This window comes from Passer montanus, unplaced genomic scaffold (assembly GCF_014805655.1).
Source record: "Passer montanus isolate IOZ18808 unplaced genomic scaffold, ASM1480565v1 scaffold28, whole genome shotgun sequence".
Lineage (NCBI taxonomy): Eukaryota > Metazoa > Chordata > Aves > Passeriformes > Passeridae > Passer > Passer montanus.
The window spans coordinates 3539646-3555512 of record NW_024367483.1 but is presented as its reverse complement, the minus strand read 5'-3'; the positions used below and the strand labels follow the sequence as shown (position 1 = coordinate 3555512).

The window sequence follows — 15867 nt, the reverse complement described above, 5'->3', positions numbered from 1 at the left end:
AAACAGACCTCCCCCTCCATCCCTGCTCCAGGCAGCACCCTTTCCGCCCAAATAGGATACACCAGCGTATCCTATTATTATATTATTATTATTACAGGTATCTAATTTAGGATACCCCCCACTCCGGAGGACTCGTGTGGCCCCTCCCAGCCCTGGAGCCGCGGAGGCGGCACAAGCGCAGGGTCAGCATCGCACCGGGGATGCAGGTGGGCGCATCCCGGGAGCGGCGGGCATCCTGCCGGGCATCACTCCCGGCATCACTCCGGGCATCCCGCCGGGCCACCCCCAGCACCATCCGCCCCCTGCCCGCGGCTCCCGGGGCAGGGAGCGCTCGGGGCGGCGCCGGAGAATTCCCTGCCGCTTCCCGCCCCTCCCCGCCCTCCCCTCCTCTTTTTATTTTTGGCGGGGGGCAGCGCCGTCTGAGGAAGGGAAACGCTTCGCTCTCCGCGCTCCGGGACCGGCGCCTGCCGCGGTGCGGATGCGTATGGACGAATCCTCGTGAAAACAGCTCCGACGTTTCCCCCCCCCCCAAAAAAAAACCCCAAACCCAAACAAACCACCCACTTGGATAATTAAAACGGTAAATCTAGCTAACTTTTCATTATCTTGCTTGCTGAGTGTTTATATATGTAGATATTTGTTATTTATCTGGCTTCATTTCTTCCATTTCTTCATCTTTTGGTTTTTGTTAATTATCTGATCTTGTGCTGCTGGAGAACTTTAAATATTGGGGTTCAGAACAGAGGAGGACTCTGTTTCTGCTTTTTCTTAAAGTTGGACTGAGGAATAAAAACGTTCCTCGTTCATACCAGCCTTGGGAATATGTTTACTTGCTTTAACAACCTGAACATAGATGAGATTTCCTGTAGCAGCATCCTCTTTAGTTGGCTTTGCCTTTAATTTTTGCCAATAATACAGCAAAGATGTGTGTATGCTACACACATGCAGTCCTGTGGGCTGATAGATTTTGTATGCTGGCATTCACAGCTGAGATTTTGACTAGACTTTGAATGTCTCTAGTTTGTGATGTTAACAAGTGAACTGTCTTCTGTTTTCATCATAATTCAACTTGTGGATTCTGCCAAGAGATCATTTAAACCAAATGAAGTAGTGTTTCTTAGCCCTATAATTATTTACTTGCCTTTTCAGAGATCGAAGCATGCTCTCGTTTGTACAGGTCACACAATTTGTGCAGCTTCATAATCCAGAGGGCTTTTGTTTGAGAGGATATTCATTTTATACAGTCCCTGTAGTGGTTGGATGCTTTATTAGACTGGGCAACCCCAGGCTTTCTGCATATTATGAAAACCAACTTTAGGAAATTAAATGTCTCTGTTAGGTATTATGATTCCACAGATATTTATGCTTGCTACGATAAACTATTCTTCTTTTTGGACTATTAATCCAGCAGATATTTACCTGAGGAAAATTAAAATTGAGAGGCTAGTTTAAAAAAAATCCATGTATACATGGAGAAAAGACTGTCTTACTCTCATCAAACAAGAGAAACTGAGAGCATCAGTTTCATTGTAAATAAAAATTACTGACCTGAACTTTACTTTGCTGTAAAACACCATCTAAACTTCCAAGTCTGACTTGGGAAAAACTTAGCTCAGGGTAGACTTTGTTGCTCTTTATTGACTTTGTTTCTTTCCTTTCTGAGAAGTCAATTGCATATTAATCTATGCATGAGCATATTCACCTGCACAGGCACACACCTGGTACTGTCCAAGTGCAGGACTTGTGAGTTGAGGTTTTGATCCACAGAGGATTACAAACAATGCAGGGGAAAGGAAAAAGTAAGGAGGGATTTACAATATTTGCTGTTGGGCACAAATGTTAGGGACCTTGCCTTGGAAATGAGTCTCAGTAGTCAAAGAAGAGAGGCAGGACCCCACGTGCACTTGGCACAGCTTCTGCTCTGAACTGCTGCCTGCTGTGATTACATCTGTATTTAAATTAATCTTTGAGAAACTTATGTTCATCCATCATTTATTGTGTTAGTGTTAAAAATGGGATAAAACATGCATTTGCTGGTTAATTTGGTCTGCTGAACTCTTAAGATCTGTTGACCCAAGAGATTTTGCTTAGGGGCTGAAAAAAAATATTTTTGTTCATGATCATACAAACTGCTGTGTGCTGATGCTGCACACTTCACTTCTTGCAGTGTTGCATGAAACAGGAATATGGAATTAGGAGTCATCTTTTCTCCTGCACACAGGACTTCAAGGGGTTAAGTGACTGGTCAGCAGCACTGCTCAGAGCATTAGTAACTCCAAGGATTATTGCTTTTTGAACACTTGGAAAAGTACAGGTTGTTTTAATGTACTGTAAGTAAACTGCTCTTGGTACCCCAGCCTCGTCACAGTTACCATTCACATCTTCTCTCTTTGGTGGAATTCCTGCAAAGTTCAGATTTCCACCAATCCTGTCATAAATAGCTGGGAGTTTCTTCTTTTTGATTGTGGAGACTGAGGTACCTGGAACGTTAAAGGAGAGAAAAAGGAAATCAGCTTCAAGCCATTGTGAAAAGTTAATACAATATCTAAAATAGGATTTCTGACTTACTTAAAAGTCTGCTGTTTTAATAGGAGAGTAATCAAACCTTTGTTGGTTTGGAGTTTTATTGTAATTATTATTATTATTACCAGTAGTTTTGGACTCTACAGCTGTCACTGCCCCCAGTGAAACCTGCAAATAAGCAAATTTCCTTGCATGCTTCCTCCTCCCTCCTTCCCTGAGAGCTCCAAATTGCCTGTTTTTCACCCAGGCAGCAAATGAAAGGGCTGACAGAATTCAGTCAGGCAGGAGGCACCCACTGCGTGCAGAATCTGACTCCTCAGTACTGAGATCCCTCTTGAGCTGGGGTTACAGGTCATCTCTCAGGTGTTCATGTCATTTTGTTCTAATTCCACATCTGAGGGTGACATACCACTGTTCTAGTGCTTGAGAGGGCACAAGTGATTAAAATTCAAATATTTTTAATGACTTACTGATGCACAGCTATTAAAAGCGACAACTGAATTTATTTGATCTGAAAGAGTAACACCTTTTTGCCCCAATTTTCTCTAAGGTATTTACTGGGAAAAAGCCTTATATACTGTCAGATTCACTGTTTGGCCCTACTATTAACCCTTCACCCAGAAATGGGGTAAAAAAGGCACAGCTTCAAAATGCATAAAAAACTAACTTTAAGACAGCTTTAGCAGTTGAAATCAGTTTTTATACCTTTGTCTTTTAAATGACTAATCTCTATCTGTGGGTGTCCATTTAACCTGTGATATAACTTTAGAAACTGCTGGAGGCAATTTGTGCTATAGGATCTGAAGTGATTAACATTGGGTACACATATACATAAAGCATTTCAGTATTTGATGGGTTGCATCTCTTGGCTTTGGATGCCTTTCTCTTTTTTTTTAATGTCACATTCTCATCTGCAGGGTAATTTATGAGCACAAGAAAAGGTTACAGACTCCCTAATTCAAGCTTCAACTGTTATGGCATTTTTATACAAATGCTCATTTTCTTTGTCATACCATTTAGCAAAAAGGATCAATGTGATCCATTATCCTGAAACTACTGTGTGAAAAAAAAGTGGTTCTATCAAAAATGTGTCCCCTGGTTGTATTTTTTTTTTTTTGTAAACCGATTATATATGTCAAACATAATGTTGCCTTCTGCTATTACATTATGTTTCCAAATGTAATAAAGTTGGGGAAGTTTCAATGCATGAAAAAAACAAAGTATTTTTTCCATGGGCATTTGTTATCCATGGCTGGAGATTTGCTCCTGGCAGAGGAACAAGTCCTTCTGCCTATACAATTCACATTTTAATTAAAACCAGGGCACATTTTAGAAAATATTGGGAATGTATATTATATATGTTGAATTTAAAGTGTTATTTTCTTGATGATTCATGTTATAAATTAATGCTGCAGCAAGAGAATGGAATTGGAGGTCATTTCCTCCACATGCTCTTTAGGTCCTCAGTTCTGCAGTTACTGGAGGAAGAAAAGCACATGGGAGTACAGTGAAATATACAGACCTAGACATCCTAAGAATTGACTAAACATTTTCAAGTTTGCCTTGCCTGCAGTAGGAGTGTGTCACATGGTAATTTGGGAAGCTTGCTTGAAAATGGAAGAGTTATGAAACTGGGTTTGCCTCCTACAGGTGCTCATCCCTGTGTGTGCATTTGCAGGTTTGCCATAGGGGAGAGGTCAAAAGCCCAAAATTAAAAGCAGGATGGCTAATTTTAAACAGCCTTGTTCTGCCATGAAGCATCAGCTGCTCAGCACTACAAGTCCAACTTAAGGACTCCCACATCACTGGCTCCTCTGCAAAATGGGAGGATTGGAAAAGCTCTATCAGTATATGAGAAAACTAGCCTTGTTGACTATGTTTAAGTCATTGTTTAAGTATTGTTTCTTCTTGTCAAAATGCAACATGAACTTTGAAAATGTTGAGTGGCAAGCACCCCCCAAATTTGAGACAAGGCTTATCAAAGTGAAAAAATGCCTGCCTAAGTTTGGGGTTTTTTTCTTATTTGTTCCTAGAATCTTGTGCCTAATTCATTGCATTTTGTAAGAAACCATTACTCCACTATGTTAAATGGCACTGTTACCTTTTCAGGCTTTGACTGAACTGGTTTTGTGTTGATTGTGGAAAACAGAATAGTTTGATGGTGAAAACATCCAAAAAGAATCAGCCAGTCAGCTGGCTCATGCACAAACACAGCAGTTATGCCCTAAGTGCCTAACTGCTAAAAAGTCATTCTCTGCCACAGGGAATACTGGATTGCAGAGTGACAATCCTGCTATTGAGCTGTCTGTGAGGTGCAAAGAGGGGCCAAGGTGATTTAGGTGCCTGCTTGCATAAATAAGTAGGTGTCTGTGCTTACATATGTACACAAACACACAGAACAGTTCCATGGAGGCCAATACAAAACCCATATGAATGAAGAAAGTTGTGGTGATATGTGAAGCAACATTGAGGCCTGCTGGAGTAATAGGAAAGGAAAGCAGAAATTAAAACTAGGAATCACAGAAATGTCTGATCCAGTACATAGATTTTTGACATGAGTGAGGATCACAGAAATGTCTGATCCAGTACATAGAGTGAGAAGGGTTGGAACTGGCTACCTCACCCAGAAATGCTTATGCAGTAATGAGAGGGGATTATATTTTGATGGAATTCTGCCAAAGGGTACTTTGTACCTATTGAAGTGTGGTTTCATTTGGCAGCTTCTCCTGACTTGAGGAGAACTTCCAAACTCTGCTGCTGTAAGTCACAGTCAAAAATATGATGATGTTAGAACACTTTGACCTTCAAAATAGAATTTGAGAGTATTAAATTACTGTACCTGTAACATAGTCATGTCTGCAATAACAATTACAGGCAAAACGACAAAAGTCAGCATCCCCTTCCCCCTTTATCACAGCAGTGGAAATAAAAGTTCATTTTAGTCAAGTTATATTCCTTTTCCTTTCTTCCTAGAACTGTCTGTAGTTGTTTTAAGCAGCAGCTGAGTGAGCAGAGCAGGACAGTTGGCTTGGGTCTTCTCATGGACTGGAATACCAAATGTTCCTGCTTATTGTTCCTTCGCTCTGACAGGGGACACACCGTTCAGTGAATCACTCTTATGGCCAGCAGCAGAACATGACTTCAGCATCACCTTGCATCTTCTGTCCTCCCAGTCCTGCTGTTTTTCTTGCCTCACAGCAATTAGGTGTCAGGCAGCCCATCCGTCCTCATCCTCCGCTGTTTGAGTTTCCTGGGTTTTGACTTGCTGGAGTGCTGCTGATTGCACTCACGTGGAAGCACTGCCCTGCCTGGAAAACGTCCTGTGTGGGCAGCAATAATCCTCTGGGCTGTTGTTTCTGCCTGAATCCAGACCCCACTGTGCATGACACTTACTGGAGGATGGCTGTAATACATCAAAACAAGCATTTTCTAGTTTTAAGTGCAGATGATTTATTTGTATTATAACCACATTAGCTAGTCTCTAGATGGCCATAATTTGGGCCATAATTGGATCTCTCACTGTATCAGAGTGATTCTTCCTCTAGGAGGAAAGAAACACATTCTTTTTTTTCTTCTTTTTTTTTTTTATCTAGTACTGTTGATTTGATAGCATTAAACCCATCCCGTTTATTTGTATTAAGCCTAAGATTATCTCTAAATTTAATAGGTAGAGTGGGGTGAAGTAGCTATCAATATTAATTTTCTTATCCTTAGCCTTGTGCTAGATTATAAAAAATCAGCCTGGCTTGGAGAAACCACTGCAGTAGGCAGTGGTGGAGCCCACGGAGTACAAGTTTGTCACCTCACTGCGATGACTGTGCCTCACTGAATCACTGATGAGAAGGGGGTGCTCTGAAACCAGCAGAGACAACTGAATCAGGGAGGTCTGTGATCAAAATATCATCCCTGAGAGAGATTTTAGGCCATGGTTTATTGGTAACTCAATCACTGAAGGATGTAGGATAACTTGGACCTCATCAGTATTACTCAAGAGATGCAGCCAAGTCAGTTATCATAGTATCTTCCTCTAATTAGTGTTATAATAAATCCTGTTAAATACAGCACAAGCTTTTAACAGTGCCACAGACACAAAGCAATAAATGTGTGTTGGGTGAAAATACTGGGAGTATGTACCATTGTCTGGAAAGCTTTTATCAAAAATAGCTCATTATAATAACTATTGTCAAGTTATAAACCTTACACCACTTGTGATTGTTCAGGAGACTCTCCTGGGTACCCTGAAGTGTTTTAATTAATAGTTTAATAAAAATTAGTGTTTAATTATTCATTAACAGCTGAGCTGAGGGAATAACCTCTAAAGTTGGTAAGTGTGCAGGTGATGAAAGGTTGGGGAGGAACGCAAATGGATGGAAAAACTGAGTTAGAATTAAAGACTGTCTTAAAAAATGCAGCTGAATAGAACCAATATCAGGGATGCTCTTGGGCAGGAACAATCAAGAGTGCCAATTTAACAGGGGAAATGACAGGCTGGGCAGAGATGACACCCAGCAATATCAGAGAGCTGATTCATGTCCTGATGATGTCACTGGTGAATCCTTTTAGAAAAACTGCTACATGGCTAACCACATCCTGAACCTGGGCACTTGGGGAGCAGGGAGGGCAGGGCTGCTCTGCAAGGGGGACACGGGCTGGGAGCCCAGGTGACCCCGGCACAGGCACTCCTCACAGAGGGGACACAGCCAAACACAGACAGACAGAGCCAGGTACCCATAATGGGGCCAGTGACAACCCCAGATCAGTGAGGGAATGAACCAGGGGCCACCCAAGGGAGCAGCCAGGAGCAAAAAATGACAGACATTATTTAGTGACACAGAAAAAAATTTGAATGTACCAGAGAAAACAAGAAAATAATACAATTACCCTCTTAAGAAAAGAGGAAAGTCAAACTTTAGAAGTCTAATAGCATTTTGGTCTCTGTAAAATATGCATTTAAGGCTGTTGATTTCTTTCCTAGGGAAATGACTTCCATTCTGTCCTAACACTTGCATCTACATAAACAATATTCTGTATTGGGCTTACCCAACATAATGGCATCATTACCATCTCTTCCACACAAAGAATTTTTACATTAGGGTCATAAATCAAGCTCCTTCTCACTCTGCCTTTTACTGAAGGCTTTTAATTTTTTTCTTCCATTCTAGTCTTACACTTCTCAAAGACTGTACTGCAGGTCTCGTTATGAAATTACCTGAAGACTGACAGTTGCCAGTGGCAAAAGGGGCCCCTGCTGTTTTGTAAAAGGCAAAATGTGTTTCTTTTCATCTAGACCAAAGCCTTGCGTGATTATGTGGTTTTGGCTTTTTTTTTTTTAATTAATATTTTAGGATGTTTACATCTAGAATAAACAACCATTTACTATTAATAATAAGGATCTGTGTCTACACTGCCACTTCTCTGATTTGCTGTTAAGTCCCTATCTCCTGATCATCAAAGCTGTATCAGCGTGGGTTTGTTTGGACCCTGTTATGCAGAAAACCAATGAGTTCCTTTCAAGACAAAAGCCAGATGTGGATTTAGAGGTGATTTGCTGAGGAGACCATTTCAAATAAGCACAATAGCCAGGACCAAATCCAGACTGGGATCTTTCTGTGCTGCACAGTGTTTTCCAGCACACTTCCAGCAGATCTTCTGCTCTCAAGGGCTCACAAACCTTCGTGCTATGTCCAAGGATGTGCAATTTATCCCCCTTTTGATATTAGGCTATCAAACTACCAATCCACTGATTGAGCCCTCATGTCAATTTAGGCCTTTTGAACCATAAAAATCTCTAAAGAACAGTGATGGTGTCTTTCAGATACGTGGCCCTGTGTTACAGGCCACACAGTGTGGGCACAGCTGTTTGTTCACACTGCTCTAGATGGAGTTAACAAGAATATTGTGGGCACCAGCCCCACTTCAGCTAGGGAGCAGGGAACTCTCAGCAAGACAGACATCATTTTCTGTTTGTTTCAGAGATTTGTGACTCAGGATTAAGTTTTTCTGTTTGCATTTCAGATTTTGTCAATGGCCTAGAGACACCCTAAGATTTCTCCTTGAGAAAAGCAGATCAGGCTCTCCTCAGCCCAGGGCAAGGCAGTTACCACTTGACAGATAACAAAATAAAACAGCAAGATGAGCAGACAAGGATGCATCCATTAGTTTTTGGCACAAAAGTCAGTGGTGCTTTGAACTCTCTGTAAAGACAAATCTGACCTACTAAATACCTGTATTTGGATCCTGTGGCATTCACATTCCCTAAAAAAATCCCTTTGCCTAGGATTCTTCTCCTGGGAAGCTGAGAAGCCTCAGAGAAAAAGAAAACAATTATTATCTCATTTGCTTCTCCTGTGTTGTGCTCCTGTTAGAATGTGTTTGGAGATTGTTTACCCACAGGTGGTTGTTTCATTAGATTCTGGTGTGAGTTGTTTTGACTCTTTGACCAGTGAGTGCCAAGCTGTGTCGGGACTCTGGAAAAAGAGTTTTCATTATTATTTTTTGAGCATTAAGTAAGTATCTTTTCTATATTCTTTAGTATAGTTTATTGTAGTATAGTATTCTTTAATATAATAGTATTATAAAGTAATAAGTTAACCTTCTGAAAACATAGAATCAGATTCATCATTCCTCCCTGCCATGAGAGCGCCTGCAAATACAATAGGATCCAGCTGCCAAAGAAAGACAGGTAAAGAGGGCATTAAGTGTGAAGCCTGCTCGTCACCATCTGTAGTGGCAGCCAGCACCTGTGAGTGTTTGACCATCGAGATCCCTTTGTAACAACAAAAAATAGGAGCCTTACAAATGCTGTCACTTTTCCAGAACATGATTTGCTCTTTGGTGAGGCAGTTACACAGCCCCTTGTGAACAACAGCCTGGGCTCTGTGTGTATGTGGTGTTGGGACACAATGTGCTGTTCACACTGGAATTCCAAATCCACTGTAGTCACCCAAAAGCCAGGAGTGTCATCTGCACTTAGATATGTGATCTTTAATCAGAGGCAACAGCACTGGGTATATATCTTGTTTTTAAGATGACCTATGAAGCTGTCAGCTGTAGCTGCTTGACCTATAACAGATAATGCCATCAGGAGGAACAAGCACTAAAATGAAAAATAGCTTTCCTTGCTTTGCCTAACATTCGTCTGACACTCCTAAAGGCCGGAGCTGGACAGCACAACTGCACACAGAGTGCAAGTTCACTGTGAAGGTGCACCTTAATCACCTCTTTCTAGTGGGCTTATGTTTCTTCTCGCAATTCTCAGGTAACAAGTCAAGTCTGCTGCTCATTGGTCCTATCCTTGACCTTGTGCTGAAATAATTTATTGTCTCCCCTGGTAGTTTGTTAGACTAATGGCACTCATTTCTTGTTATGTACAACGACATATAAGAAATAAGCAAACCCCATTTGGTCATTTCAGTCATTTCAATCTACAAAACCTCCAAAACAGAACAAAGAAAAGAGGTGCTTAGATGCACTGAAACTTCCTCTGGTTTTTAGTATTAACAAGCTGAATTCAAAAAACGTACCAGAAAAGTGTGAAAAGTATTATTTAGGAAAACCAGGCATTAGATTTACAGTGAGATTCTTTGGGATTTTTTAGATATTATCTTTCAGAAGCAGATGCTGCCTCAATGGCACACATCACTGGTTACATGAAAGATTTCTGTTGAAAGCATGACATCTAATTTCAGAAAAACACTCATTAATTTCTGCCTTCAAAAGTCTGTAAAGTGTGTCAATCACTAATAACAATTAACAAAACATCTCAGTGTAGCAACAATTTAATCTCTAAAAAAGAAGAGAGGATAAAAACATGTCTTGGACATTTGAAGATTTATATGGTTAAACTAGAGAGTTTTTGTCAACACATTCTGCCTTCAGCTTCAAAATGTTTCTTGTCTTGTGCTCTGAAGAGCTTCAAATTTTGTATTGTCTTATGTTGTGAAGAACTAAAGAACCACTGTTACTGATAGAGGAAATAAGAATTTTAGTGGACCATATATCCACCAAAATAATGGCATTTCAAGAAGTAAAATTTTTTGTAGATACGCTCAAAATTTTTTTGCCAGAACAAACCTTAACTAAACATTGTTGAACACAGCTTTAGGGGGTTTTTTAACAATCCTGGTACAGCAGCAAAGGAAGAGAGTTGTAACAGGATGGCAGTATTTCTATTTCCCTAATAGTTCAGTAACTGGAAAGCACAGTCCAGACATAACTTCTTGCTTTTGGGGATTTTTCATCTTGCAACAGTTTTAACCTCACCAAAAACCACTGTCACAGTCTCCTGCTCCTTCTGTTCATTACAGGCTGTTCTCAAACAGGCTTGGAGCCACAGAGCAGCAGCAAGAAGAGCTCTCTAACCAGCTTTTAGTGCAGTCCTGAGGACAGAGATGCTCTGGTTCAAAGCCTTTTTATCTCCATTTAAGAGGAGGGCCTGAAATGGGCTGAAGTTAGTGCTGAGAGGGGCAGTGGGAAGCAAGCAGAGCTTTGTGTTGCAAGGTGTGCAGGTGCCCACACTTTGAACTGCTTCGTCCATCCCCAGCACAGGCAGAGCTGACCTCTGCTGGAATCAAAGAGTATAGAAAGTAAACCAAAGGATTTGATTCACATCCACATGAAGAGAGGAACACATTTTTGGCAAACTCTTCATTCCTTTTCATATGCTTTTGCAGAAAATCCCATTAAATTCTTTGTCGAGGCTTATTTGTGAAGGCTGGTGGGTGCAACTCATGATAAATGGGAAAACAACACTACAGAAGCACAGGGTCTGTGTTGCATCCACTTGCAAGAATGGATCTGCTTGATTTGGACATATCCTGAGGCAAGGATGGAGAAGGAGGAGGATACGTCCTGATTCTCTTTGGAAAATGCTTTCCACTGCAGACCCTCAGAGATGCTGCTCTCCCTTTAAATCCTTGTGTGGTCTCCACTGCTGCAGTTTCACCCGGGTTTTACTGAATGTCCATCCCACTGCAGTCTGGGAGGTTGGAAATGTGACAGTTCCTTTCATTTTATTGATTCAGAGGGAGAGGCAGACCCCTGCCTAAGGATGATATAGGGGGGCAGGGAGTTTGCCTCTCATCTCCCCAGATAACACAGCAACAATGCTGACAGATTTCTTGGGTGTGTGGTGAGGATAAACTGGTGACCCTCTGCAGTTACCAGGGCCATTGCAGCACACCCAATCAGCTCATAACAGTCAAAGCCTTTTTTAGAATCTGCTTATCTCTGCTCCATCAGAAAAGTTACATGACAAAGCTCTTTATAAAATATTAGAAAAACAGGTTTGACCTGAATTTGTTGGGGAAAATATAGAATTAAAATGGACTTAAATGCAGAAGGATGACAAAGCAACCATTTTTCTGACCTGAAGGCATCAGTCTGCTGAAATCTGACTTCCACGTATCAAAGAGGTATGTAACCAAGAAAGAAGGGAACAGTACATATATCTTCACTTCTCTCATAAATCTGGGAGGTACTTTGGTGGAAGTGGCACAGAAATCTGGATTGAAATTCAATGCAACAGCATAGAACCCAAGTTAAAGTCTCAGACAGAGAGATGTGCTGAAAATACATATGGGATGAAGCACCATTTACACAGGAAGGAGCACTGGAAACTGCAGGAGCTGCTTGAATTCATCAGAACTTACTTCACACAGAAGTGCAATTCTGACTTTTTTATTGCCAATTCTTTTCATAAAAGCTGCACTTTCTTTAGTTGTGACCAACTAGTTTCTTCCCTTAACTGTTACTGAGGGAACTACTTATGCAATGACATAATTTAGTGATGCCTTTTCTGCATCTTAATGTGTAGTACACCTGTGACTAAATGATTTTAACTTTCTCATTTTTTATTGAGACAATATTGTGCAGACTTCTTTGGCAGGAATCTGACATAAAGCTCTGTCTGTGCAGCCCAAACACATTTATTTTCTGGAAACTCATATATTTAATCTAGAGAAGCATAGATCATTTGAAGAATGATAAAATTACATGGTCAGCCTGAAAATTAAGCCATTTATATGAAGAGGTTTGCTCTTATGCAGCTGTAGATATGAGTCACTGACCTAAAAAGCTAAGGCATTGCAGAGATATTAAGAAAATAAAAATAAAGAATTTAATAAATTGGTGAAGTAATAAAAGAAGACAGGAAATAAAAGACTTGTTTGTCCCAACTGAAACAAAAATCTTCTTTTTGTGGTAATGAGAACAAATCATACCCCTCATGTTTCCTGTTACAAATCTCCTGGCCCAACACCTATCAAATGCAATTGCTGAATGTTCTGCCCTTTGAAGAGCTGTAGCAATCAATGATCAAGGATCAAGAAGTATTGCTCTTGCTTTCAGTAAAGAAGACTTTGTCACTCCTTTCTTCAGACTCTTCCTGCCTGCAATTGCTGCCAGCTCAGAAAGAACTGAATTGCAACAAGGAAATAGCCAGGAAGGGTAGAGAGGGCCTTGTGAGCAGAACAGTTCTCCTTCTCAGACACTGCCACCTCCCAGCCAGGGAAGAGAAGGTAGTTTTAGTTGAGGAAAAGAGTAAACAATACCATTCTTTCTTTCTTTGCATCTCATCTACCTCTAAAACCTATCCTGAAAGTGAGAATCACTTTTTCTTCTGTCTCTGTGGTGGAGGGAACTACAGGAATCTGTTCTCACCTCTCATTTGGTGCCTTTGAGGGAGAACTGTGTCACTCCCAACTCTCAGGCAAGAGGCTCATCTCCAGCATCTACAGGGGAGCAGCTCATACATTGCAATAAACTGGCTTGGAGTCAATTCAATTTAGATCAAAGTGATGATAGTGCCTTAAAGGAACTAAAGAGGAGATTCGAAAGATGTGTCTGCCTTCTGGAAGCTTATCGAGCTAGCTACTATTATCCCTTAGGTTTGTTGGCAAATTTAGGTTCCAAGTTACTTCTAAGTGCCCCTTGCTCAAGTCACAATGTTTTTTGTGTGCAAGTGCTTGCCTGTTTTTTACCCCATTTTAGCTGAGTGATTGCAGAGGCCAGTGTGAAGTAGAATTCAGAGCAAGGGTAATACCTTAACAAATAAATTGTGAAGATAGAAATATTCCTAGTGCAGTCTCTGCTTTTCAGATTTAGATTCCCTGTGTTAGGGAGGAGGCTGTACCACACACCATGCCACGGGGCTCTGGGTCTGATTACAGAAGTAAATCCTTATTTAAACAGGTTTTCCTGCTGTTAGCTTGCTGCCTCTCAGACACAGGCACACACCACCACCATCCCTTATGCTCCTTGTCAGGGACTTATGAATGTGCTCCGTGCCAGCATCTGCAAGTGGCTGCAGGGTGCATCTTCCTTAGCAAGAGGCAGGAGCTGGGCTGGATTTAGGGGCTGTGCCTGCTTGTGTGGAGTAGGGATACAGGAAAGTCATTTCTGAGGCAGAGGAATCATTCATGGATTGCAAAAGTCCAGCAAGCCTGAGCCAGGAATTCCACTACAAGATGAAATCAGATTGCAAATATACATATTAATACACATAATAAACATGATCCTAAAGAAGCAGCTAAAGCAAAATGCAATAGGATAAACACAGATGAGAAAAAGATGGAATAATTACAAGCCAGAGACTGAAACTTGAGTTCTTCTATATCATCTACCTGTTTTTCCCTCATACCACCCCAGCATTCTTGCTAGACCTTTCTGAATCACACTTGTGATATATTGTCAGTTCAGCAGCAGAGCTAGGAATAAGGCACCATCATTAAATCCTCACAGAGACTGTAACTGAATAAATCAAATTATGTAAGTAGTTAATTTTCATAATTTGAAATTACTTGTCTTTTATGCAGTCAGAGTCAATCTAGGCTATTAGCAACTACTTTGGAGTAATTTTGGACAAAGTTTATGAATGCTCCAAGGGAAGGCAGCAATCCATTTTTGTAAGCAGGTTTGTAATACCAAGTCTTGCACTGGGTTATACTCAAAAGTCACTTCAAAAGTGATGGCATAATGGTCACTTCTGGGAAACCTGATAAGCCAAAGCACAGTCAGAAAAGTGCAAGCAGGAATCAGAGAGCTGCTTTGAGAAGGGAAGAAGGTCACAGAGCACATGGAAGAGCTTTCCACCCTGCAGAGAGCCCAAGGCTGCCCCTTCCCACATCTCTCAGAGTCACTGCCAGCCAACAGCTCAGAGGGTTTGGGTTTAACTCCATCCTCTGCCAAAATGTGTGAACTTGGTGTCACCATATAGTCTCCCTACATCTCACTGTCCTGACTCATAAAGCAAGGTGAGGAGCATTCCCCTGATTAACAAAGAACTGGGAATAAAATCCACACTGAAGGGTAAAAGGCATTTGAGCTCTGTGAGGATGTGCCATTGCTTACACTGACAGATCCTGGCAGATCTTCCTGTGAGGATCTTCCCTGCAGCTTTGAGTCAGGGTTACTCAGTCTGTTCTCTTGGTATGGGAACAGGCAGAATACCTGCAAATAAGTTCTAAGCAGGACATGCAGTTCTGGAGGCCTCCACATAAAAGACATGCCTCTGATTTTCTCTATAGCCAGCCCTAAGTTTAAAGGATGAGAATTTGCAAATGGTGGTTTGGTCTTACAGCTCTCCCCTCCCACCAAGCTGACAGAAGGCTTTCACAGCTGGTTCTGCAGACCTTCACAAGACCTTTCTGTCTTCTCTGCAAGCAGCAATGGCAACTGAACATTGATTTTCAATGGGGCTTTTCATCACTGAAGCGCTGACACTTTAATTATCAGAAGGCCCTGCACAGGTTGGAATTAGAAAACAATTACAAGTACTTATATCATGGAGCTTAGTACAGCAACTCCCAAAAAGTTATCTGACCAGTGACACTTTTAAAGCTTGCTTGCTGTAGTTTTTGTTCTTACAAAAGTTTTCAGTCCTTCTGTTCCCTCACACAGGCTCTCTAATGTCTAATAATATGTTGAACACATGCTGTGGCCTTTCCATTAACAGGGGCTTGCCTTGTATCTGCTTGTTTTCATCAAAGGCAAAGGGACTCTTGATCTGTCTGCAAGTTTAGTTGAAACTGGGCAATGACTTCAAAAGGAGCTCATGAGGACTGACAATGGCACAATCATGTAACTGTTATTTCCCAAGGAAACTGGATTAAAAGAAAGCATCTGACTATGTGGTAGGCTGAGCCAAACCTTCCTTTCTGTCAGTTAAACAAAAGAAAAAGTGAGGAAACATATTTTTACGCAATGTTTACTAGCTGAGTTTCAGTCAGAGGGAAACTGACTCCCCAAATGTTGGGGGTTTTTTTTCTTATTAGTGGGTCTAAAAGAAGGGCAGGTTTATGTCTTTGGATATAACTAGAAGAAAATACTCTTTTAAAGTTCCCTCTT

The 15867-nt window shown here is 41.1% G+C and overlaps 1 protein-coding gene and 1 long non-coding RNA gene across 2 annotated transcripts in view; one reads left to right on the top strand and one right to left on the bottom strand.

Moving 5' to 3' along the window:
• Positions 1-245: 245 nt before the first annotated feature.
• Positions 246-15867, top strand: part of HTR1F (5-hydroxytryptamine receptor 1F) — a 104776-nt gene continuing 89154 nt past the window's right edge. Inside the window, exon 1 of the mRNA XM_039713294.1 lies at positions 246-580. The gene's annotated coding sequence lies outside the window, so the exon portion shown is untranslated. The remainder of the gene's footprint in view (positions 581-15867) is intronic.
• LOC120504111 overlaps positions 2352-15867 on the bottom strand; it is a 32367-nt gene continuing 18851 nt past the window's right edge. The window contains exons 3-4 of the long non-coding RNA XR_005627948.1: positions 5363-5926; positions 2352-2480 (exon numbers count right to left, since the gene is read on the bottom strand). This is a non-coding gene — a long non-coding RNA (uncharacterized LOC120504111). The remainder of the gene's footprint in view (positions 2481-5362; positions 5927-15867) is intronic.